Genomic DNA, 24,357 nt, shown 5'->3' with positions numbered 1-24,357 from the left:
TTAGGAATATAATGGCTCCATGTAATTTGGTGGTTTCTATTTTGGTCCAAAGTGTGCCACAGGAGGGGTGAAGGAGAAGCACCCTGAGGATCCTCCTATAAGAAAGCAGCGGAAGTAAGCAATGAGATCCAGCTGGCCTGAATCTATCCATGAGGACACTAAGTGTAGCCTGCCACATCAAGGACTATCCTTTCAAGACCAAAACCAAGTCAAGACCTAATCCAGGTAGGCATTATTCCTCAAAATCCACAGTTCTTAAAATGCAAGTGCTTCCCCTCACACTTCCTCTCTAAAATAGAGCTTGTGTTCTGAACCAGTGTTGGTAAGAGGTTCCACAGTGACCTCTTCAAAGGGTTGGGCACAGAGCCTTTGGAGGGCTGGTGTGGCAGCACGAGGGGTGTGGCAGGTGACTGGTCTACCAGAGAAAGAGTCCACTCAGTGATTCATGAGCCACTTGAGAACAAGTAGCCCAGCAGATAAGCTTTCCCACCGCCACCTTTGACCTCCGACCAGCTGAACCGTAAGGAAGGGCCCAAGGCAGCAAAGATCAACCATTGTCACTTCCGATCGTCCAATGCCTGCAGTGTTTCCCTCTCCTGGACGCCTTGTCCTCTCACCCTGCCCTCCGATGCAGAGCAAATCCTGTCACTCTTCCTTCAGACCAAATGCACAATTTTTCCGTGTTTCACCAGCACCACCACCAGTACCCCTCACCCTGTCCTAAATGTTCTCCTGGATTTTGACCTCAACGCCCCCGGCCCCCAATATATTCTTAAGTTAAAAAAGCAGCGAGATAGCATCCATCCAGGGGCGCCCCAAGCCTCACAGTAGCCTGCAAGTTCCATGGATTCCAAGACACCTCTCCATATCATCCCTCCCTAGTGTCTCCAGCTCCCCCATAGTTAAACCTTAGTCTGCCCAAGTCTTCAGCATATAAGGAACACAGTGGCCATGAGACATAGGTATGAAATGACACTCTGGTATGAAATGACACTCCAAGGATGCTGGCAGCAAAATCTACACAAGAACAAGAATAAGAATAAGAGAGGGCCTGGAGCCTACATACAAAATGCGACCCAGAGACACGGGTGGACGCGGAGCAACAGTGTGTGGACACGGAGCAACAGCCCGTGGACGTGGAGCAACAGTGTGTGCATATTTGTTTAGATCCTTCATCATCCCAAGCATTTATAACTAATTGTGAAAAACTAATGATGAGACAATCAGGGAAAGCTGAACTTTCAGTGACATTAAGAGGTGAGTTATTATTCACTTTTATGTGCTGCTGATGTTGAACAAGAAGAACCCTTACCTTTTTAGAGTCACGGTGAAATATTTACGAATGAATCTGATTCCCTCCTTACACCCACACTCTCCTATTTGTCCATCAAACATACAAATCTTTTGGATCTTGTGGAAGTCAGTGCTTCTCAAATGTACCCATGAATGATGTGACAGGATAAACACTGAGAATCAATAGACTTTATGTCTCATAATGTCTCTAGAAAATCATTTAATGTCCAGGATAAAGCAGAAACGATGGCATGACTACTCACCACATGGAAGTCAAGCTTCTGATGGTGTTAACATCTGGAACGCGGCCATCAATCTGGAAGTGTAAAAGAAGAGACTCCTAAGTGACAAGTAATGTTCACAAAGCCCATGCATTTTATTCTGTAGGCCAAAAAAGAAGGACACCATTTAACAGAACTGGATCAGCAGAGGTGTCAGACCAGCCAAAGCCTAACATCAGAAGAAAGCAGAGCAGATTAATACAGGACTTTGGATAAGTAGAGTACACACAGTTTCAAAACCAAGTTTCAACCCTGCAGTGTCACCTTCTACAGAAGCCACATCCCTAAGTCAGCAGCTCAATTCAGCCAGGATTAGAATCCTGCCAAAGCAAGGCCAGGGGCAGTGACAACACCTGTAGTCCTAGCTGCTTCAGAGGCTAAGGCGGGAGCACTACTCGAGCCCAGGAGCTTGGGACAGGCTGGGCAGCAGGGTGAGATCCTGTTTCTTTAAAAACAACAAGCACAAAAGTAATGAAGAACTAACATGATTAAAATGTTTAAAGTCAATTTATTCCCTTAAGTGAAGAGGGAACAAGGTCCAGAGAAAAGATGACTAGGTAAAAGTGAAGGCAAGGGTGTGAAGAGGGAGCTGCCAGTCCCTGGAACATGCCAAACAACCTAGAACTTTCTGGTAGATCATGTTAAAGGAAAAAAAGAGAAATTATTTTCTTTCTTTTTTAATGTATTTTGTGCCTGGTCTCACTACACAGCTCGGACTTGCAGTGATCTTCCTGTCTCAGCCTCCCCAGCGCTGGGATTACAGGGATACCTGGTCTCGGTGGCTCAGTGCCCCAGGGTGGGGCCGCCACTGTAGTGCCAGGAATCAAACTCCAGTCCCTGTCCCTGCTAAGCAGGTGCTTAGTCCGCTGAGTTATCTCACCAATTCTTTTTATTTTGTTTCTTTGATTTTTAATAAGGGGCCATGCTACACTGCCCAGGGTTGGCTTCAAACTTGTGGTTCTCCGCCTCACTCAGTCTATGCACTACCTGGGCTTACTGGTGTGTGCCTCTGCACCCAGTTATTTGAATGGTCGTGGAAAGGTAAAGCAGACTTTACTCAGTACCACTGTAAAAGGTCATTGTCAAGACTACTGCCATGGGAAAAAAAGATCATTCTCAGCCAGGTGCGGTGGCACCTGAGATAAGAGGACCATTGCGAGGAGACCAGCCTGGGGTACAAAGTGAGTTCAAGGCCAGCCTGAACTGCATAGCAAGACCCTGTCTCAAAAATGAGACATGGGAGAGGGAAGGAAAGGGAGGGGAGGGGAGGGGAGGGGAGGGGAGGGGAAAGGAGTCATTCTCAACTCTAAACACGGTAAAGCAGCTGGAGTGTTACAGACAACTAGCAGAGTGAGGGTCAGTGGGTGGAAATTACTGAACAGAAAAAGCAAAGTCAAGGGGATTCTTGCTCAAAAAAGACCAAGAACTTAGCAAAGGAAGGGGATGGACAATGCGATCAGATGGTGAAAATGATCAGGTCTCAGGGTCAGGATTCTCAACAGGGTGAAGACAAGATGGGGCCTGGACAGAGAGCTCCAGTCTGGGCAAGGAGGGAGTCTCTGCTGATAACTGTACCTCCAGGGCACATGTGGGGCTCTTTACTCCTAGAAGGGATGCCCAAGGCCCAGAAGCCCCAGCAGGAGGGGGAGCAGAAGGGAGCCGCCCACCCTGCAGCCCATGCCAGTCACACCCCGTGGCTCACACCAGACACTGCAGAACGCTATGTGATTTCTCAGTTCCTCCCCCACATATAATTTCCCTGTTTTGCAAACCCAGAAACGCCCATTTCTAAGCATCAAAGCCTCCAGATGATAAGGAAAGGGCCCTGTGAGCACCACACCATGGGAAGTTTACATACAATGCCCCCCAACACTGACAGCACATCAGTTCATCAAGAGGAGACACAATGAAGACTTTCAAAGTGGCTTTATAAAGGCAGGCAGGGGGAGGGGATCTAAAAGCAGCTGACAAAAAAATCAGGAAGCTTTCGATCAGTAACAGGATTGCAAAACTGCTCTCGTACAAGCTAAGCAATTTCCAGCAATGCCCAAATCCCTGGAAGAGTATTTAGGGGTGGCCAAGCTGCCCTCCAGGCCCTTAAATGGGCCAAGTGCTCGTTGGATAGGAATTATTTAAGAACTCAGAAGAGCAATGCACTACACACTCTTGGCTGTCCTTCACCTGACTTGCCAGCCCACCCCCCAGCTAGCCAGTGCTCTCTGCCCACAGATGTGGACCTACCTGGCCCTGCGGAAGAGAAGAGAGAAGGCACAAGCGCTGGTTCCTGCTCTGTCCCTGCGGGGTCCCCTGGCATCCATCCATCACAGGTCATGGTTCCAGGGGATGGGAGCTTCTGCCCTGCAACCTCCTTCCCACTTTTTGTTGCTCTTACCCTGCAGCACACCCCACCTCACCCCCTCGTCACCTGTCAGGGTGCACTGTGACTGCCGGCCCAGCTTGTGATTAACAAAACTGGCGAGGACAGCAGAGAGCCTAACTCAATTTTCCCACCCAGACTCTCAAGTGAGGCAGGAAAAGGTAGAGAACCCCAATTTTTAAGACAGACTTTCACGGTATGTGTGCAGAGGCAAGGCATGGGGGGTGGTCCAAGGAGACACTGAAGGTAAGGTATCCCTGAAAAGTAAGAAATTCTATATGAAAAAAAGTGTATGTGTGCATTTTTCTGAGACGAGAAAACCACGAAGAGAAAACTCAAAAAATTTCACTGGATTCTTGAAAGCTGACTGAAAACTGTTAACAGGCAATGCTGCAAGAAAAAGTGCACAGAAAGGACCACAGTGCCCCAGGGAGGAAGGGCGCAGAGTGGATGGCAGGCACCTATGCGCTGCCCAGAGCTGGACCACAGCCACCTCCCTGGTGTCCGCCATCACCCACCTAAGTGGCAGCTGGGATGGTATAGCCCTGTGAGTTGCACACACGAGGCTCCCTCCCAACACTCAGATGACAGCTGAAAAGCCCATCAGCTCAGCAGGTGTTCAGACTCACGAGCAACAGAAAAACATTCAGGCCTGGGGGAGATCGCACCCTGCTCTGAAAAGCTCCAGGCGGCTGAGGCACAGAAGGGCATCCAGGAGGGGACAAACAGCCCACAGACTGCCCAAAACAGTGCTGACCACATAGGGAAGGTCCAGGTGGACCCAAAGAAGGCTAAGAGCACTGGGCAATGACCTCGCCAGGTGCAGCAGTTGGCCCTTACAGACACCAGGCCTTGGTGCCTAGACCTGCCCCACACCTGCTGAGGGACTCGGGGTAAGTGGCTCACCCTCCCTAGGCCGCTTGCCCTCCCCGGGCAGCCTCTTCTCCCTTGGCAATGTGGAGACGATCACTCGGCATGATCCTCCGAGGGCTGCTGTAGGCTCCCCGAACGGCGGGCGCCCTGCCCGCCCCAAGCCCAGTGGAGGCCTACCCAGACTGTGCTCCGATCTGTATCACAGCTTCTCACCACTGAGGTGGCCAGATACAAACAGCAGAAGGTAACAAGACAGGTGCCACAGAGTGACAGCCTCCAGGCCACCTGCTGGGCCACCACCCCACATATCTGTCCTTTTCCCAGCCTGGAAGCAGAAGGTCACTGTTAGGTAAGAGCTCTGCAGGACAAGGGGCAGGGGGCCTGAGGCAACTGCTGTCCTCACTCTGCAGCTCGGTTTCCTCATTCACCCAATCGCCCTGAATCACAAAGCCCATCATCCTGTAGGGGTAAAATAAATCAATGCAAAATCCTGAGACTACTTCCCAGCAGGCAGGGAAAAGCTCAATAAATGCAGGGGGTCATACTGCCTGGCACATTCCAGCTAATTTCCAAGGCCCACTAACAAAGAGGCCCCTGTGTTCCGAAGAACAAGCCCAATATTGGCACCAGCTGCCCACGAGGCCACTACTGTGCAGCCCTAATCCCCAGATGCACTGTGTATTTTAATGTTCCTACAACGACACTGGACACCACATTTAACACGGATCTTCTCATCTGGTAAATGGGGATAATAATAGCGCCGAATTAATGGGATTGGTGGAGGACGAAGGACTAATATATGCAAAATGCTCTGGACAAGGCCTGGCCCGGCACACATCTGAAGTTGCTTCTCTGTGGGTATTTTTATCATGATGAGAGCAATTGATCCGAGCCACTGCAAGCCTTCTCACACCAGCCAAAAGCGGACACTCTTCTTCATCTCACTTGACCCAGGAACCAGTGGACTCTAGCACCAAAGAGGCCGAGGTCCTTGGACGCCAGTGAAGAGCCAAGTCCTCAGTCAACAGAACAATAGTGCAAACCCAGGCATTTCCTGGGATTTTATCATTCCACTGGCTTCTTAGAACTGATGACTTCCACAACATTATTTAAAAGTTGCTGAGTTGCAGCCTACTGGATCCACATTAGATCCTGGGTTAAGATTTTTGGTTTTCTCATGGAATAATTATTAGGGCATTAGGCTGGCTTTTCAGGGACCCCCCCCCAGAACAGCTGGGCTCCATCATCTTGGGGAGAGGACACCAAGCCACCAGGGAGATGAACCTTCAAAAGGGACACAAGAGGAAGCCAAATAGAAGTAGAGAAAGGTAGAAGGGAAAGCAATGAGGGAGCCAAAGAACAGTGGAAGAGCTGAGAAGTCAAGAGTGAACAACAGTCTCCTTTGTCCATGATAAAGTCCAAAAGTCCATGAAATCCCTAGAGGCTGAATATTCCTCACCCAAAATGCTTAGGATTAAAAGTGTTTCAGATTTGAGATTTTTCTTTTCATGTTATAGAAAATTTGCATATACATATTGAGACATCTTGGGGAAGGGATCCAGTCTAAACAGAACATGCATTTATGTTTCGTAGATACATGTTTGAATATAATTTATACACTATATTAAATAATTCCGTACATGAAACAGTGTCACAGTGTAGTCTTCTGCTCTGTGGCATCATGTCCATAACCAGAAAGCTTTAAATTCTGGTGCATTTGGATTTGGGATTTTCAAGTTAAGGTTGCCCGATCTGTATCTTCCTTTCCTTTGTCATCTGAGCTGCTGCTTTCTTGCTACACTGAAGAGTTGGAGAACAGTAAGCAAGGTGTGCTGGTTAGTCTTGATTGTCATCGTGGCTGGGTTAAGACACAGCTGGTTAGTGATGCTCCCCTATGGGTGTGTCCAGGTGGGTCACGGAAGAGGGCCCTTGGGTGCTCCTCTGACCCCTGGCCCCTTCTTCTGTGCTCTGCCCCTATCATATCCCAGAGGCCTTGAGCTAAGCAGTGCTCCTCCACCATGCCCTTTCATCACATGTCTGCCTTGGGGTAGTGGGTACCATGGACTGAAGCTTCTGGAGTCCTGAACCAGAATAAACCTCTTCTCTCCTAAGTTGCAGACTTTGCCCAGCAATAGAAAGCTGACCAGGGTCGGGGAGATGGCTCAGTGGAATAAGCGCTTCCCTCGCAAATGCAAGGGCCTGAGTTCAATTCCCTGTTCCACAAAAAAAAAAAGAAAGAAAGAAAGAAAGAAAGAAAGAAAGCTGACCAATAAACAAGGATACCTTCTGTGAAAGGTAGGGTTCTGGGCCAGACCATCACGATCTAAACCTTGATTCCCTCAACTGAGGGAATTTAACCTAGGGCCAGTTGCCTGACCACGGTGTGCCTCAGTTTCCACATCTGTAAGAGTCAGATAGCAGAAGCCAGTAGGCAATTCATACATATAAAGCTGTTTGAGAAAGTGCTGGGGCACAACGTGCTCCCCGCAGCCGCCACTCAGTCCTTTCTCCCAATACCCAGACCCCAGCATCCGTGCAAACAAGGGAAACTCGTTTTTTGATGCAAATATGTATGGAGAGAGAGGACAGCAGTAGAAGTAGAATGGCAACTGGAGACCAACAGAACAAGATTCAAACCGCAGCCACTCCCTAAAGTATAAACAACAAAATAAAAGATAGGAGGAAGTTGGGAGATCTTTTTCAAACGGGAAGGGGACCCAGAGGTGAAAGGAGCAGGTGGGATGGGAAAGTATTAATGAAGATGAGCGCTTTGCACATGCCAGCTCCCCACCGGGACAGCGACCACCGCATCCCACACGCATACTAGAAAAAACACGACAGCCCCTGCCCCACACTGTGTGACAGTGAAGTATGCTGATAGTCACTAAACTTCATCTTCCTTACCAGCAATTTAGAAGAATTGCTGTAAGAAATAAAAACACATCTTGTAGGCACTAAATAAATGCTCCTTTTCTACACCTCTTTCTCTTCCTCAGGGTAGAAAATAAATAGCAGAAAAAGGAAAAAACTGGATTCTCACAAACAATTGAGCGTCCCCCCTCTCCCAGCCTCATCAACAGCTCTGGGCACCCAGAGATGCCAGGACTAGTGATGCTCTTCCACCTAACAGGACAGACGGCAGCCCACATCCCTGGGACATGCTCAGGTCTTGCAGCACTAAGATGTCACTCATTTTCCACCAAAAACTCAGATAGCAGGAGAAACAGTCAACAAACCCAGCAGAAAAGATTCAAATAAATAAATAAATGGCTCAAATTTGGGGTCCTGCTCTGCAATGGTGGGCTGCACCCCTAAGTTACATGGAGCATTGGACAGCTACTTCAAGAAGAGGTGGCTGCATCATTCAACAGGAAAGCCAGGGGTGGTCATTTTTATAGAAAGGGTTGGAGGAATGTGTGGATAAATATCAAACACAACGCCTGGAGTGGCCGCAACACGGCCTGCTTACACAGCTTTTTCCTTCCTCCAACAAATGATAAAACATCAGCACTTCTGAATATAAATCATCTTCAATTAAGACGTTTCTGCGGGAAAGCTCTTTTGGCAGGACAGACGAAATATTTGCCACTGTTCTCCAACTCAGATCTTTCAAGGTTGGCAGGGTGATTTGTTTTTGTTGATTAAACAAAATACAAATGGAAAGGGCCTAAAAATTGATTGGCCAATTAAACTCAATGATTCTCAACAATGAAATGTGCATTATTAGCTTTGCCAGAGTTATAAAAACGCCTCCTAGCTTGACTGCCGCTTTCGTGATTTACACCATTGATATTTGTGCTGACAGAAAGATTAAATGAGGACTGGATTATGCAAAATTTGACTTTCTTTTTTTCGCTGGAATGGAAGAAAGAGGAATGATGAAGAACCCGGGCCATTTCAGGAAGAACTCAGGCTCTGTCTACACTGCAAGCATGAGTCCTGAGAGACCACTCTGTGAGGGTGGGAGCAACCACCACTCACTGTGTGCACTTACTCTTAGCAAACTGCAGATTCACTGGCAGGGGCCAATTTGTGGAAATGACAACAATGATAAATATCCAGATTCTCCATTTTCTCTCTCTGTTTTGCAAGGGGATGAGTATCCAGGACAGACAGGCAGCCAGACCGAGTGACAGGTACCCAATGCTGCAGCAAACTGGAGCAATACAGAAAGAGCACCATAAGCCTATTTTAATGCAGAACAAAGTTTTCCTTTCACCCTCGCCACGGGGTCAAGAGTGCAACCACAATAAATTCACGTATAATAGCCACAAACCAGGGATAACCCGGTGCTGATGTTCTCCGGGGGTCAGAGCACAAGCGTGATTGTACTGCTACGCATCTTTAAACTTGATTGTACATAATTGTTAATCACTGACCCATTCACCAACCCTCCTGGGCTGGAACTCGTTGCTAGGCAACCAATTTTGCTCTAGCTACTTTCAGAAAGCTAGGGAGACAACAACCAAGTGTCAACTAAGTAAACACTAACCATGAGAGACAGGTCCAAATAAATAAGGGACACCTCACACCTTAGAGCACTCTCATCCCACGTCCTGCCCTAGTTCCTCTCCCTTACAACTGAGCAATGCGCTATTCTAGACTGAACTGGCTGGTACTGACCTTTTGGTAACTCAATTTGGCAATTCATTTGGTCCAGCCTAGTAACTTAAAAGAGGAAGGTTTCTACAGACTTCAAACAGAGGAACTGTTTTCTTTCACTTGCGCTTTGCATCATTTCATTTACCTAGTCCACAGACTGCCTGAAATTCCTTTAATAAGAAACAGTTGTGAAAGACAACCTGCTTGCAATGCCTAAATAAGTTGTGTTTATTTCTCCACCTTAGCCCATTACCACCTGATAGGATAAAAGCTTGTACGATATCCTCGCACTCCCAACCCTTTAGGGTACTCAGAGCCACTGCGAATAAAACTAAAGTTATTGTTAAGACCAGGAACACCAGAGAATACCCTAAAGATGAGAACAGAACCGCCAACTGAATGAGAGAAGTGCTCTAGGGAGGAAGAGTCTGGAGTAAGAGGCTTGGGATGATGGACCACAATGCAATGCGCTTCCCCGGAAGAGAGTGAATCTAAAGCCTTCCCATGGCCAAGTCCAAGACAGCCAAGAATGTCACAGGAAAGAAATACACACTCCTGTGTTCGCAGGATATCTCCAGAAGGTCTTCGCGATCTCTGTTGGGAGCCCTGAGTAATGACTAGCTGCAGCAGTGCACATGGATAGATGATTAACCTCATTAAGAAAGAATTGGTAAAAACTAGCAGGAAGGGAGTGCTCACCGTGAAGCTTACGGTGAGATTTCTGGCCTCTTGCTGCAGGTTTGAATACCTATGCAATTGTAGATTTCTAGTCACCAAAATCAATTTTACCTAGGACTATTGAGCAAAATGTATAAACCAAAATAAATAAAACTTTACACTTGGTAAATGGCAAATTGTCTAAGAAAGCAATAGAAAGTCTATTCATGCCCGAGTTAGTCCTATTAAAATAAACCAGAGTTTTTAAAAATCTGAATTTGCTTTATTGCATATGTGTAATTAAAGAGCTAAAAAAAAAATCAATTGAGAAGCATACAAAGTTAAAAAGGAATTTTTTCCTCTACCTGTGGCTTCTCTTATGTTCACACCCCAGAAGTAACCAACAATGTATTTGCTACCACAAAAGCAGTGCCCTCCTGCACACGCCGCCACTCACTCGGAAGCTGGTTTTACGTGGAGATCTCTGAAGCAGTGACTGTTCTGAAGCAGTGGCCCACGGTTTTCAAAGTAAAACTTTTTAGTAAGGTCCACCCTGCTCCTGAGTTCACAATTCCTAGGCCACCAAAAGTATGACTCATTATTCATCTCCTCAAAGTGCCAAAGCCCAGTACTAGCAGCCTAAGAAAGAAGAAAGGAATATCAACCCCACAGATGTGTCCAAGGAAACACAGCTGTAGGGGCTGACTGGCTGTGACAACTTGAGAAGTTTGGAAGTTTAAGTTGACTCAGCAAATCTGCACCCTGGGGTGCAGAGGACACACCCTAGGATGGCTCATCGCCTGGACAGCATAAAGGGGAAATGGAGGACAGGTGGGCTTCCATTCCTCAGAAGAGCTCCAATGCTAGCCTTCAGCTTGGATGTCCTCTCTTGGCTTTCAGCACAGACTCTTCAGCTCCCACAGAGGACCCTTCAGCCTTCTAGCATAGACTCCTCAGCCCTCCATCTCAGACCCATCGGCCTCCTAACGTGGACTCACTGCAGTAAGCTCCAGACCTCGGACTGAATCCTTCAGTCTCCAGGGCACAGACACCCCCTGCCCTCTTCCTCGTCTGACTCTGTGACTGGCCATCGTGAGCCGATTTTGTGTTCTTATACATCTGCAAATCTTGCGCATTGTCTGTTTCTCTAGCAGAATACTAACTGATACAGCAGCCCAGCCGCAAGTGGCCCACTAGCACCACAAACAGAAGTTACACTGGGGTCCCAAAGGACAGAGTTCCATGTCACACACACACAAATGATATAAACAAAATCCACAAATGCCAAAGGCTAAATAAATATCAAAAGCCACTGCTAAATTAGATTCTGAAGCTCACTGATACACACTGGAAGAAGAATGCAATTTCACCAGGAACATTTGAACTACCTGCAAAGGAAATTGTGAGCCTGCTGGGAACCCACAGGTACCAGGAGGAGAAACAACAAGCGTGCCTTCATGTACACAGGCATTGTGGTGTGTCAAGTGGATTCCACAGCGCTCCACCTCGGGAATTATTAAGCCGTGGTAGAGCCAGTGTTTTCCTAACTTTAAGGAAACAGCCACAGACTCGAGTTCTGAAGACCACAGGCTTAACCTCAGGCCAACAAACAGACTTTAGGAGAGCTGAGGCCATAGCTTAGTGGTAGGTGTCTTCACCTAGAAAGCTCCCAGACCTGGGAACTACAGCTTGACCCCAAGCACTGAGGGAAAAAAAGAAAAAAATAGTTTAAAAAAACTTTTGCCCTCTCTGCAGATTATAGAGTTTTGATAATAAAAGGAAAAGGCTTAGCTAAAAGAACTCTAAAATATGTAACATTCTTATGATTTAGTTATGATTTCATTATGATCTGATTTTGTTATGATTTATGATTTCATTATGATTTATGGTTTCGTTATGATTTATGATTTAGTTAAAACTACAAGGATGGCTGAGCATGGTGGTATATGCCCTGTAATCCCAGCACTTGGGAGGCTGAAGCAGGAGGATAGCTGAGAATTTGAGGCTAGCCTGGGCTACAAAGTGAGTTCAAGGTAACTGCACAGTGAGACCCTGACTCAAAAAGACCCAAAAAAAAAAAAAAAAAAAAAAAACTTGGATGGATGGATGGATGGATGGATGGAAGCAGAGCTAGCATAGGGTTACACGAGCTTTCAATCACTTATTACAGATTTAGGAATTTTGTAACACAGTTCCCATTGTATTGAAACCATAAAACTGGCCATAATAGCAAATTTATTCCACGGAAATTTGCACACACTACAAGCCTTTTTATTCACCCAAGCAGAGCATCACTGCAGGAAGGGAAAGAAGATGAAAAAGAAGGGAAGGAGGGACAAAGGGGTAATCCCTGCCCACACAAAAGCCTCCCCAGGATCTCCATGCCCCTCCTCCTAGATCTCCTTGCCAACAGACTGCTCTGCCTGAAACAGCTCGCCACTGGGACTCCCTGACCAAAGCCATCCCTCTTCGAAGTAAGGCCCTCTGATCTCGGAATGCCCCCACACATGTTCTCCCAGTGCGCTGCATCTGCCTCCCTGCACCCTCATGGTTAAACCCCCCTACCGTGCAGCCACTGACAATCCACCCAGTCAGCCCCACTCACCTGCCGGCTCACACGGGACTGCACCTCTTCACCTTGGCTTGTGGTACTCGATGCCCAGCACAAAAACATACAGAGGTGCCAGCCAGCCAGTATATTTCACATTCAAACAGTTTTTAGCTATAAGACAGAGCAAAACCATTTGCTGATTAAAAATTCAGCCTCAAAGAACTGCGTTCATTCTGTCCCAGTCATAGGATGAAAGAAAATTGCTCAAGGCTTAAGCTTTTCGAGGTCCCTTACCCCTAGATTGCAGTTTTCCATTATATCAGTTAACCTACATTTGTCACAAAACAGTCAGTGTGTCACTGACCCACTTTGTTTCATTCCTTTGCTAGTCAATGACATCCACATGTCACTACAAATTGCATTTTTAACTAAAGAATTAAATGTATTTGCCCTGGATTTACCCAAGCATACTCTGAGAGCATTAGGATTCACCCCCGGGTTCCATGGCCTAATCCATTAAAGTGGCTTTGAGTAAACTGCTTAAGCTTTCTCATCCTTCGCCATCTAGTCCATTAAATGAAGACCTAAGACTAGGAACAGCAAAGGCAGGAAGCCACCACCCCACTCCATGAAGACAGATGTACCTGCCCTGAGCTGGCAATGGCCAGCGTCACTGCAGAGGGAGCCACAAATGGTCATCGCCACTGGACGAAGGATGGAGGGTATCCCACGTTCCTTGGGCTGCCATCACCAAACATCACAGGCCAAGTTGTAACTTCAACAAGGGAAATTTATTTTCTCATAGTCACTGGAGCTAAAATTATTTGACCAAGGTGTTGTCAGGGTTAGATCCTAAGAATCCTTTCTCCACCTGGTCCCTGTGTCCACACATGGCGAACACCTGAAGAGATGCAGAGGATTCTGGAATCTCTTCTTTTTCTCATAAAGACATCAGCATTATTGGGTTGACCCTCATATTTAAGATCTCACTAAACTGTAATTACCTGCTGGAAGGCTCTATCTCTAAATGAAGTCACAATATATGAGCTGAGGGGGAAGGGGACACAGTTCAGTCCATAAGAGAAGCACACTGCTAAACCCACTGAGTACTAATACCTATTTCTAGAAAGAAAAGGAATCTTTTTCCACATTCCTGGAAGGACACATACAGCAGGTGAAAGAAAGAAAGAAAAAAAAAAAAAAAAACTAGAGCACTATTATAGATTGAATTACATCCTCCCTAGATCCATGCTGAAGTCCTAAAATCTAATACACCATAGAATATGATCTTGCGGAGACGGGGTTGTTGCAGATGTCATTAGTTAAGATGTGGTCATACTGTAGAAGGGTGGGCCCTGAATTCAATATGAACAACTGACAGGCACACAGGGAGGGCATCACACAAAGATGCAGGCAAAGATTTAAGTAATAGGTCTACAAGCCAAGGACTGGCAAAGATTGCCAGTAAAGTACCAGAGGCTAAGTAAAAAGCATGGAACACATTCTTCCTCAGAGAAGGAACCGGCCCTGACTCACTGGCACAATAATCTTAGATTTCAAAATTCTATCAATGTGAATCCTGGTGTTTAAACACCCAGTTGCTGGTACTCTGTCACTGCAGTCCCAGAAAACTAATATAACCTCTCCCCAAACCCCTCCTAACTAATTCTTGGTTGACAAAGTTGGGAGATGTTGAGTGCATTCTGCCCAGCGCCTCCCTGGCTACCTCACTTGGTAGCTGACCACTCTTATGACTCACCTTCTCCGTTCTGCCCTGTTCCTGGATCTGGCACCCCTGCAAGCGGCAAGGAAGTGCTTTGGGCCTCATTCCTAAGCCTGTTCTCCAACTATCTTGATCTGTAAAAACACTGGTATTTTGAACTCCATCTGTCTGAATTCTGCGTCAAATTCATCAATTGCCTCTACCCTCTGCGAGGAGAAGGAAGTGACCCATTATCACCCTTCCAAGCCCTGCAGTGGCCGAGTCCACATGCACCACCCGGCAGCATGCTCGCAGCAGATGTCCACGTACAAGGGAAGGATCTGTCTCCTGATGCTTCAAGTGTGTCCTCCACACTCCACATGTTAGAAATTTAAATCTCTAATGTAGGTGCTGATGGTATTTGGAGAAGGAGGAGCCTTCTGTACAGTAATTACAATTAGTCATCAAGGTAGATCTCCCATGATGCTTTTTAAGAAGAGAAACCTGAACTCGCACAAACTTTCTCTGTCGCCACATGTGACGCCCTCTCCCATGTTATGATGTAACAGAAAGGTCTTACCAGAGCCCAGCACCACGCTCTTGGACTTCCCAGCTACCAGAGCACTGAGCTAAATAAACTGCCATTGGTATGTTACCTGGTCTCGGACATTTCGTTACAGCAGCAGAAAGTACACTAAGATGCCTGGCCATCACCGTGGAGCAAAGGACATCAGAGTTCAACTTGAGTCCAACAGTAACTGCCACATGTCTTCAGTAAAAATCAGTGTTCTGACTTATGATAATAGGTCAAGCTCTTAGCAGGAAGAGGAGGGTTCATATCTTAAAGATCTTAAATGGGATGGGGAGAAAGCATCATTAGCTACTAGTAAGAACCAATACAATTAAGTAGTCTTGGGCTTTCCAAGCCAAACAGTGCTCAGTTACCTATGAAAGGAGCCAAGATGGACAATTTAGCCACGCTGGGGAGAAACTCAGAATATTTTAGGCTTATCCACAGGACTACTTCAAGAGCAGCCCTACCTGGCTAGAAGCTATTCAGACAATGTTATCCTGAAGCTGCAAACACACCATTTCCCACTGCAGATCTACTTTCTGCTCTCTCTCCTCCTCTTGCCCATAATCTGGACTGGCCAGTCACCACCACCATCACACCGCTTCAGCATTAAAGGGGTGGGATGCTTTGGAATGAGCAGGTTCTAAAGAAACCATCATATGTCCAAACAGTAGAAGGACCATTGTTGAAGTAGTAACATGACAGAGGCAAGAGAAGATATAAAATCACGGGCAATAAAATTCATTACAGATCCACATGGTTATATTTAAATTTACACACTAAACTAAGAACATTAGAACAGATTTAAAAGAATGGTCCAAATGGGATTCCATGTTAAATGACTGTCTAACTACAGGAGCCAGTAGTGTGAAGCGGCTGCAAAGGCAGGAATGGAGGGACAAAAGGAGGGAGGGAGGGTGGAGGGAAGGAGGGAGGGAGGGAGGGAGGGAGGGAGGGAGGAAGATAGCATGCATGCTTCGAGTGGATCTAGGAAAGGTGAGGTTAATAGTCTAAGTGCAGCTAGAGTAATGGGATTAGTTATGGGGAAACAAATTCATTTCAAGCAGTTCTTTGGCAAATAATTCCAAAAATGACAGCAAGGATCTTGTGCTGTCTATAAACAAAGGAATAAAAAAGTTGAAGAAAGTGACAAAGTGTGATGTGAAAACAGGGATATAGTAAAGACATGGCAATGATCTTCAGCTACTGTGTAGGCTCTTCAGCCAACTAGTGAAGCCACTGGATGAGGGATTTCAATTCAACATTAAAAGTAGAGATGGGCAGAAAAATGCTGGAAGGGTCTACCTTGAAATAAAGTGTCGATGGCCAAGTATATGTAATTAGGGAGTCTAATAGAGAGACAGAGACTCACAGCTTAGGGATGTGGCAGAGGTGCTCAGGGATAAGAAGAAATTGACGTGCATGAGCATCATGGCTCTCTGAGCACCACAGTGACATCTATGCGAGATGCCAAGAGCAGAGCCAACACCTCCAAGCTGAGACTCATCCGGGAACCTGTTCCTGACTACACGCTATCAACTGCTCTCACCACACATTGGCATCAAGTAAGTGTGTATGTATGGAAAGAGGAGCCCCCACACCAACCACCTCCCCAACCCTGGGCAACAACTGGGGATCTTACAGCGCAACTCAGCCATGGTACTAACTCAGAAGGGCTTGACTGGTGCACCAGCACGGATATCACAGCTTAGCGACTCAGCCCCACATGACCACTTCTGCTCTGAGCACCAGCTACAAATACGGTATCCACACTTCTACTTCTGCGACCACAAATTCAAAGGTTCCCACAAATCCTCCTCCAGGTCAGCAATTTGCCAGAACAGCTCACAGAATCAGGAAACCATTCACTACTGTGGCAGGAGTATCACAATGGATATAACTCAAGAGCAGCCAAACACTTGACATAAATAGGGCAGGGTACGGCGGAGGGGCATTGGGCACCCAGAGTCACCTCCCGGCACTAACCTAGGACCTCTCAGAGCCCTGCTATCCAGTGATCTTCCAGAGGCCCCTTGGGAAGGAGTCACTGACCATGGTGTTAACTCTCATTTCAGCCTCTCAATCACTCGGCTTGGATCTCTGGGCCAACCTGCCCTTACCCTAAAGCTACCTAGGGCCCCTGGTGCCAATCGTCACACTAGAGTAGAAAAAAAGATAGATGCTAACTCTGGGTGTTAAAGGTGTTCACAACTGTGTGCCAGGGCTGAAGACCACGTCTTCACTTCTTCTCACGCAGGGCCTGAGGTATTCTTCCCTGCCTATGAACCCAAAGATCTGACTTTCCGGTCACCTAGGTAATGAGCCTGGCATGAGGACACTGACAGAAGAGCCTCTATTTTCATTCCCAGAGGCCGTGCCTGTTTGTTTTGTTTCTGTGTGCTGCCAGCTTCTGGTGGGAGGTGGGAGGAGAGAGTGCACAGTGGGAGCCATAAGTGACAACAGAAGGGTTGATGCAACGCACAAGCTGACACCAGGGACACACCCACCTGCCACCCATGTGCATCTGGCGAAGGGAATTGTAGGCGTGCCAGTCCTCAAGTCAACCAGAAGCATCCCCAGGCAGGGCCACTCATAGCTGAAAACATCGTAGGAGCACTTGGCCACGACCCACAGCACTGTGAGGACCGCCCCAACCATTACACTGTAATAATAATGAGCAGCATCTATCGAGCGGCGCCTCCACCAGCCACTGTGTAGTGTGTCATCTCTAATGATGGTTGTCAACATGGTAATGAAGGCATTGTACCTACTGAATAGAGGAAGGTACAGTAACTCCAACGCTGAGTGACCTGCCCGGGTCATAGAGCTGGGCATGACACAGGTCACGAACCCAGATGTGCACAGGCCCGAAGGTCATGGCTCAGCATGACATCACACCAGGCCTCATAGCCATACACCCTCTGGTGGGTGTGTGCACAAAGAGAGGTGTTGTAAAAACACAAGTGAATCCAAATGGCTGAAGCCAACAGATCGCAAAACAAATGGTGCAGGAGTCCCTGCCCCCCTGAGATCAAACACTCTCCCTTCTTATTTGTTCTATGAAACCTGAGGTCTTGAAACTACACACACACAAACTGCACCCCACGCTTCAACCCAAAAGATTCTGTGCAGAAAAGGCAGAGTGGATCTTATGCCAAGAAGTCAGAGCCAGTTTATTTTAGTCTTGATGTTAAGACAGCCAGCACCGGGTTGAGGCTGAGAAATGCTCCTTCTAATTAAAACTTTATTTTCAAACACATGTCACAGTTTCAACATGGTGCAACTCATTTCTTGCTATGTGGATTTCTAAGAGTAGAAACAGCTGCTGCTGTTGACAATCTCTTCCATTCATTCTGGGACAACCAGAGGATCCCAGGGGGTAGAGAGGCACTGTTATACCCAGGACAGTAACAACGGGAGCCCTGCGAACTCTCAAAAGAACCTCAAGAGCAGGAAGGAGGAGAGAAGTGAGACTACCGTAAACCTCAACATCACTGCAATCGGTGCTTCATGACAGAGTCTGTGCACCCAGGCAAGCAGCAGGCTGATAAATGGCGTGGAGGACAGACACAAAATCCTCCGGTGGGCAAGCAGAGCCCAGCAGAAGAGCTCCCAAATGGATCCAAAGCACATTCGAGAAAGAACAGGTACCAGGCTCTTACAGACCTGCTCAGTGCTCAAAAAGGACTCCCCGCACCCGTGGACGATGCTCACACTCCCACAAGACCTCACGCACTGCATTCTCCATAAGGTGCCAGCATCAGGAGGGGAGGCCTTTGGGAGGTGGTTAGGTCCTCAGAGTGCATTAGTGCCCTAATAAGAAAGAACCCAGAAAATACCCTCTTCCCTTCACCCTGTGAGCACACAGTGAATGCAGGGGTCTGTGAACCCCAGAGTATCCCTTGACAGTCTCACATCTGCGGCACTCTGATCTTGCGCTTCTAGGACCCCAGAAGCATGTTGTCTATACACCACTCAATCACTCTGCTCTTATGTTACCCTAATCAGGGTGAGACAACCTAAAAACACTGCCCCAAATGTCCCACTCTCCAGGTCCCCCACTGGACTCTACAGAGAGACGTCAGGTGGGAAAGCATGCAGGTCCCCTACCAAGCGCGACAAGACATCGACACCTGTGGCAGCATGACCACCAGGGAGCCAGCGCTGCAGGTGGCCCGCAAGCGCAGCTTCCCTCCCAGGCAGGGACCTAAGTAAAATGATAGCTCTTGCTAACCTGCGTGAAATCAGGGGGATGAACAATGGACAAGAATTTGTTAAAGGCTGAAAAAGAATACTAGGGGCTTCAGGTCTCCTATTCACCACTTGCTAGCTGGGTAAAGTGACTCCAGATCCAGCCATGGAATCGGCCCCAAAGTCCACAGCATGGTAAGGCCAAAAATCTCTCATTTTTGATCACCAAGGAAGGGGGCCCTACAGAATGTCCAGGACACTGGCCCAAGTCATGGTCTTCTTTTCATTTAAGGACCTCCATTACGGCCAGTCCTATAATCTTAAATTTGTGTGCCCCTCCCCCAAATACATGTCCTAAAACCTTAATCCCCAAGTGGTTCGTATTAGGAGCAAAGCCTTTGATAAAGTAACCAGAAGTACAGTTTGTTGTTATAACAAACTATGCAAGGCTGCATAACAAACTACACAAGTGACAAACTAATTTGTTATTATAACAAACCACAGGAGGTTTGCTATTTTCTAAACACAAAAGGTCAGTCTTAATCTAAAGTTCTTGAAATGCAGGGGCTGGTGAGATGGCTCAGTGGTCTAAAGCACCTACTTAGAACAAGCTCAGCAAAGCACAGGGACCGCGGTTCAACCCCCCAGTACCACATGCCAGCCAGCCCCGCCCCCCCCCCCCCGGTGGGCTGAGCTGGCCACACACACACACACACATAAATAAATAAAATTTAAAAATAAAGTTCTTGAAACGCAAACTCAGTAACCCTCATCTGGTGATGGCCTTTCCTGCTAGCAAAATTTCCCACTGCCAAATTCTGAGAGAGTGCAGAGAATGACATGACGAGAGACAGGCAACACATATATCTGTCTGTGTCTCTCCCCCTCTGCCTACAAAGCTACCAGGACTCAAGCCAATGGGCTCCAGCCCATCTTACCCTAACTACTCCCCAATCAGCCACCTCCAAACACCACAAGCAGATGACTTTAGGGGCCTAACTACAACAGGAGGCCTTGAGGAAACTCAAACAAGTCACAGCAGATGTGATTTGGTCAAGAGGGCTTTGAGTGCTTGGAACCCTTTTATAAAAAATACCCCAAAAGACCTGAGTTGCTATAGTTTGAGATCTACAGTGGCTCACAAGGGTCATGTGGTGAAGGATTGGTCCTCAACCTGTAACACTGCCGGGAAGTGGTAGAACCTTCAAGAGGTGGGGCCTAATGGAAGATTCACAGCATGTTGTTGGAGAGGGTGCCCCTGAAAGGAACTGTGGGACCCCCACCTCCTTCTCTCTCCCCACCTTTTGTTTCCTAGCTTTTAGGAAATGAACACCTTCCTCTACCACATACTCCCACCCTAAGGATATGCCTCATCACTGGCCCAAAGCAACAAGTCCAAATGATCATGGACTGAACCCTGAAACTGTGAGCCAAAATAAACTTCCTCGCAAGTTGATTATCTTAAGCATTTTGTCACAGCAACAGGATGTTGGTGAACACAGGACCATCCTCCCCTTCCCATGTCTTAGAAAAGAGAACACATAACGACTCAGCTACAAAGAGGTTAGGCTGTTGGGTAAACTGTTTTTAACTGTGCTGCTTCCATTTGAATGTGCTCCTCAACAGTTCATATATTTGCAACTTGTCCATGAATTGCTACATTGATGGTATTTGGAGGCAGGGCCCATCGACCTCTGTATGTTTCTGCCTCTCGCTATCAGGAGAGTGACTGCACATAAGCAAGAGGTTTGGAGGGAACATTCGAACCACAGCACACGTGGCACCACGGCCACAGATGGCCGTTCCCTGGACGTCACAGCACACAGGCACTGCAGCTTGGGTGCTTGAAGCAAAGCCTATGATGGATACACAGAGGCTGGGGAGGGTGCTCAGAGCTCTGTGGGTGCCACAGGGTGTCCGACAACCCGGTTACCCACAGCCTTGTTCAGTGGGGCTAAGGCCAGCCCTGTCGATAAAGCTTGAGAGAGCCAGTCCTGGGGCTCCCTTCTGGCGTATACAGCTCCTGGAAGGTGACTGGGTTACAGGGATTATAGTTAGAGGGTGGGGCCTGGTCAGAAGTGAGCCACTGCGGCTGTGGCTCAGAGGAGCTCACCTCCGTCCCTGGCTCCCCGCTTCACACGCTGCTTCCCTGCCACTCGCCAAGACAGAGAAGCTGCCCCCGCCTTCCCTTCCCATGTGTCCTTCTGCCTTGGAACCAGGGACTATGAGGCAAAGCCTCTACACGCTTTGAGCCAAAATAAACTTCTCGGGCTGGAGAGATGGCTCAGTGGTCTAAAGCACCTACTTGAAACAAGCTTGGCAAAGCACAGGGACCGCGGTTCGATCCCCAGCACCACATGCCAGCCAGACCCGCCCCCTGGTGGGCTGAGCTGGCCACACACACACACAATAAATAAATGTAATAAATAAAAATAAATAAATAAAAAAAAAAAAAAAAAAAAAAAAAATAAAATAAACTTCTCCTTTAAGTTGTAGCTGTCACAGCAAAGAAAGTGACAAGACAGCCCCTGAGTGGGCAGATCTGCCCCCAGGGAGCCACTCAGTGATGTCTGGGGACACGTCCAGGGAGCCACTGGTATGCAGAGAGCCCAGCCATGCCATGCAAGGCCCGCCCCCACTGGAAGGCATCCAGCCTCAGGGTCACACAGCCAAGGCTGACAAATCCATGGGGCATCCCAGCCTCTCAGCACCCAAAGGCCACTTTCAAAACAGCCAGGCTTCCGGATCGTCAAAACATTCTTTCATCAATTTCAATAACTGAAGAAGCGAGAAGAAAAAAGAAATGTTTCATCCTGCGCTGACTGTGAAAGTCTGTCTTATGAGAAAAGAGAAAAGAATTCTGGAGCTCCTAGCAAAGTCTGCTTCTGCAGTTTTCTCCCAAAGACTGTGTGCATTGGTAGTTCACACTATCTACATGGAGTCAACGTCCACCGAAACAACCCACGCTGGGCAGAGACACCACAACCCACCGAGTCTTTCCTGTTGCTACTTTTGTCATTCTCTGAGAGAAATAGACTGGGTTCCCATAAAGATCATGCTTTGGGTCATGGACAGGCCCCACTTTAGCTTTACTTTCTGGAAAATGACTTCAGTCATGAAAATAAAAATAAAAATAAAAAAATCTTGCCAATATCCTAAATTTTCAGAAAGAATCTAAAAAATTTAAGAAATCAAAAATGCACAGACTCAAAACACATAAAAGTCACCATTAGGAAAGGGAAGGAATAAAATTATTTTTTAAAGGCTATCAGCAGGCCTAGACCCATAATTTTAAAAAAGTAACAAATCCCTAGTGGTCTTCCCTAGAACCACCCCTGGATGCCTTCCTCCTTGTCCACAGGACAGAGTGCTCTGGTTCGCATTCTAGGTTCAGAGATCAGCCTCTTCCAGCAGCCTCCAGAAAAATCAATGAGTGCATCCTATTGCCCTCCTGCCTGCGACAGGCTAGATCTCGCCATGTAATCCAGCTCAAACCAAGCATCAAGAAAGGAGGCCCAGGCATGAGGAGACAGCTCAACGATCTAAGTGCCTGCCTGGCAAGCACAAGAATTCAGGTTTGATCCCTGGTACCGTGCCAGCCCCAAAACCAGGCTTGGTGGCACATGCCTGTAATCCCAGTGTTGGGAGTCTGAGACAAGAGGACAGCTACAAGTCTGAGCTGTATAGTGAAACCCTGTGCCAAATAAATAAAGAAATAAAAACATTTGGAAAAAAAGGAACTCCACTGTTCAGTTCTAGGAAGGGCCTTCTCTGCAGAGGAAGCAAGGCAGACTGAAGGAAATGCTTGTTGTATTTCCCTGTTTTTGTTTGGTTTGGTTTGGAACCAGGAATCGAACTCACAACCTCATGCTTGCCAGGCAGGCACTGTGCTAAGCTATATCCCCAGCCCACTGTTTTGTTTTTTTTAAGACAGGGTCTTGCTATTGAAGTTCAGGCTGATCTTGAACTCACTATGTAGCCCAGGCTGGCCTGTAACTTGCAGCAATCCTCCTGCCTCAGCCTCCTAAGTGCTGGGATTACAGATGTGTCCCATCACACCCTGCTGCTTTGTTTTGTTGTTTTGTTTATGACAAGTTATTAATCTTATGGCTTCCTGGGCAGAGTAGATGGAGCAAAAAAACACAAAGAACTCATGAATCTGTTACCATCACTGACTGTCAAAGTGACCCTGGACCAACCATTTGAGACACTAAACCCCATAATGTCTACAGTGTGCCTGTTGGAGTCTTCTGCTTCCAGCAACTAAAGTCACCATAACCAGCAGAGCCCTAGACCAAGGCTCATTAGTAGGAGTCCGGGACCTCATAGGCATCTTAAATTTAAAAGAGAAGGTGCCAGATGCTCTGGACAGACCCCCAGGGGGACAGGAACAGCACATGCTATGGGAACTCACTCTACCGGCAGGTTAGGCCCTGATACCCTCTCAGGGTGTGCAAGCAGAGGACACCCTTGGTGGTCACATGAAAGAAGTGGGGAAAGTCAGGACGTGAAAGATCTCTCACAGCCTGCCCCGCATGAAGTCTGTCTACTGACTGACAGATCTGCAGGGTTGAAGAAGAAAGGCCTCCAAAGCAGACTTTTTCAGGAAACGGAGGCTGGTGGAGACCATGAGGAACAGATAACAGGACACAAATCATCTCGTCAGAAACCTAAGTTTTGGAGACGACTGAGGGCCTGCGGGATCCTGAGTAGACCCAGAGCGCAGGCCCGGCGAGTGAGTGAGACGACCGGGGGCCGCGGGATCCTGAACAGACCCAGAGTGCAGGCCCAGCGAGTGAGTGAGACGACCCGGGGCCCACGGATCCTCATTTGACCCAGGCTGCAGCCCCAGCAGGGAACCCTTCAGCAGAACTCCATGCAAAGAGGCTAGAGGCAAGACCCACCCAGCTGATTCAGGAGCAGAACATCTTCCCAGAGAGACACAAAGGGTTCAACTCTAAGGCTGCAGCAGAAAGAAGTGGAGCACAGCAGCCAGATCCAAACAAAACCCACCTGAAGGAATCGGAACTTTGTAGATCCGGACCTGGTGCTAAGGTAATAACTCTATCTAAGCTCTACACCAAAGGTCAGAACACAGTGGTATACAAAATGACAAAGATAAGGAACAAAATGCAGTCTCAGGGCCCGAGTCCACCCAGTACAAATGCAGAAGACACTAGCACTGAGGAAACTGGAAATCACACACCCGATATCTCTAAAATAATAGTGTTGACAGTAAAGAATCAACTGCAGAAA

At 47.4% G+C, this 24,357-nt stretch overlaps 1 protein-coding gene across 1 annotated transcript in view; it reads right to left on the bottom strand.

The window, feature by feature from the left end:
• Tiam1 (T cell lymphoma invasion and metastasis 1) overlaps nt 1-24,357 on the bottom strand; it is a 421,384-nt gene that overhangs the window by 325,222 nt on the left and 71,805 nt on the right. Inside the window, exon 2 of the mRNA XM_023705557.1 lies at nt 1,557-1,609. The gene's annotated coding sequence lies outside the window, so the exon portion shown is untranslated. The remainder of the gene's footprint in view (nt 1-1,556; nt 1,610-24,357) is intronic.

The sequence above is a fragment of the Octodon degus genome, unplaced genomic scaffold (genome assembly GCF_000260255.1).
Source record: "Octodon degus isolate 3935 unplaced genomic scaffold, OctDeg1.0 scaffold00225, whole genome shotgun sequence".
NCBI lineage: Eukaryota > Metazoa > Chordata > Mammalia > Rodentia > Octodontidae > Octodon > Octodon degus.
The sequence above is the reverse complement of the archived record's forward strand: the minus strand, read 5'-3'. Positions and strand labels throughout refer to the sequence as shown.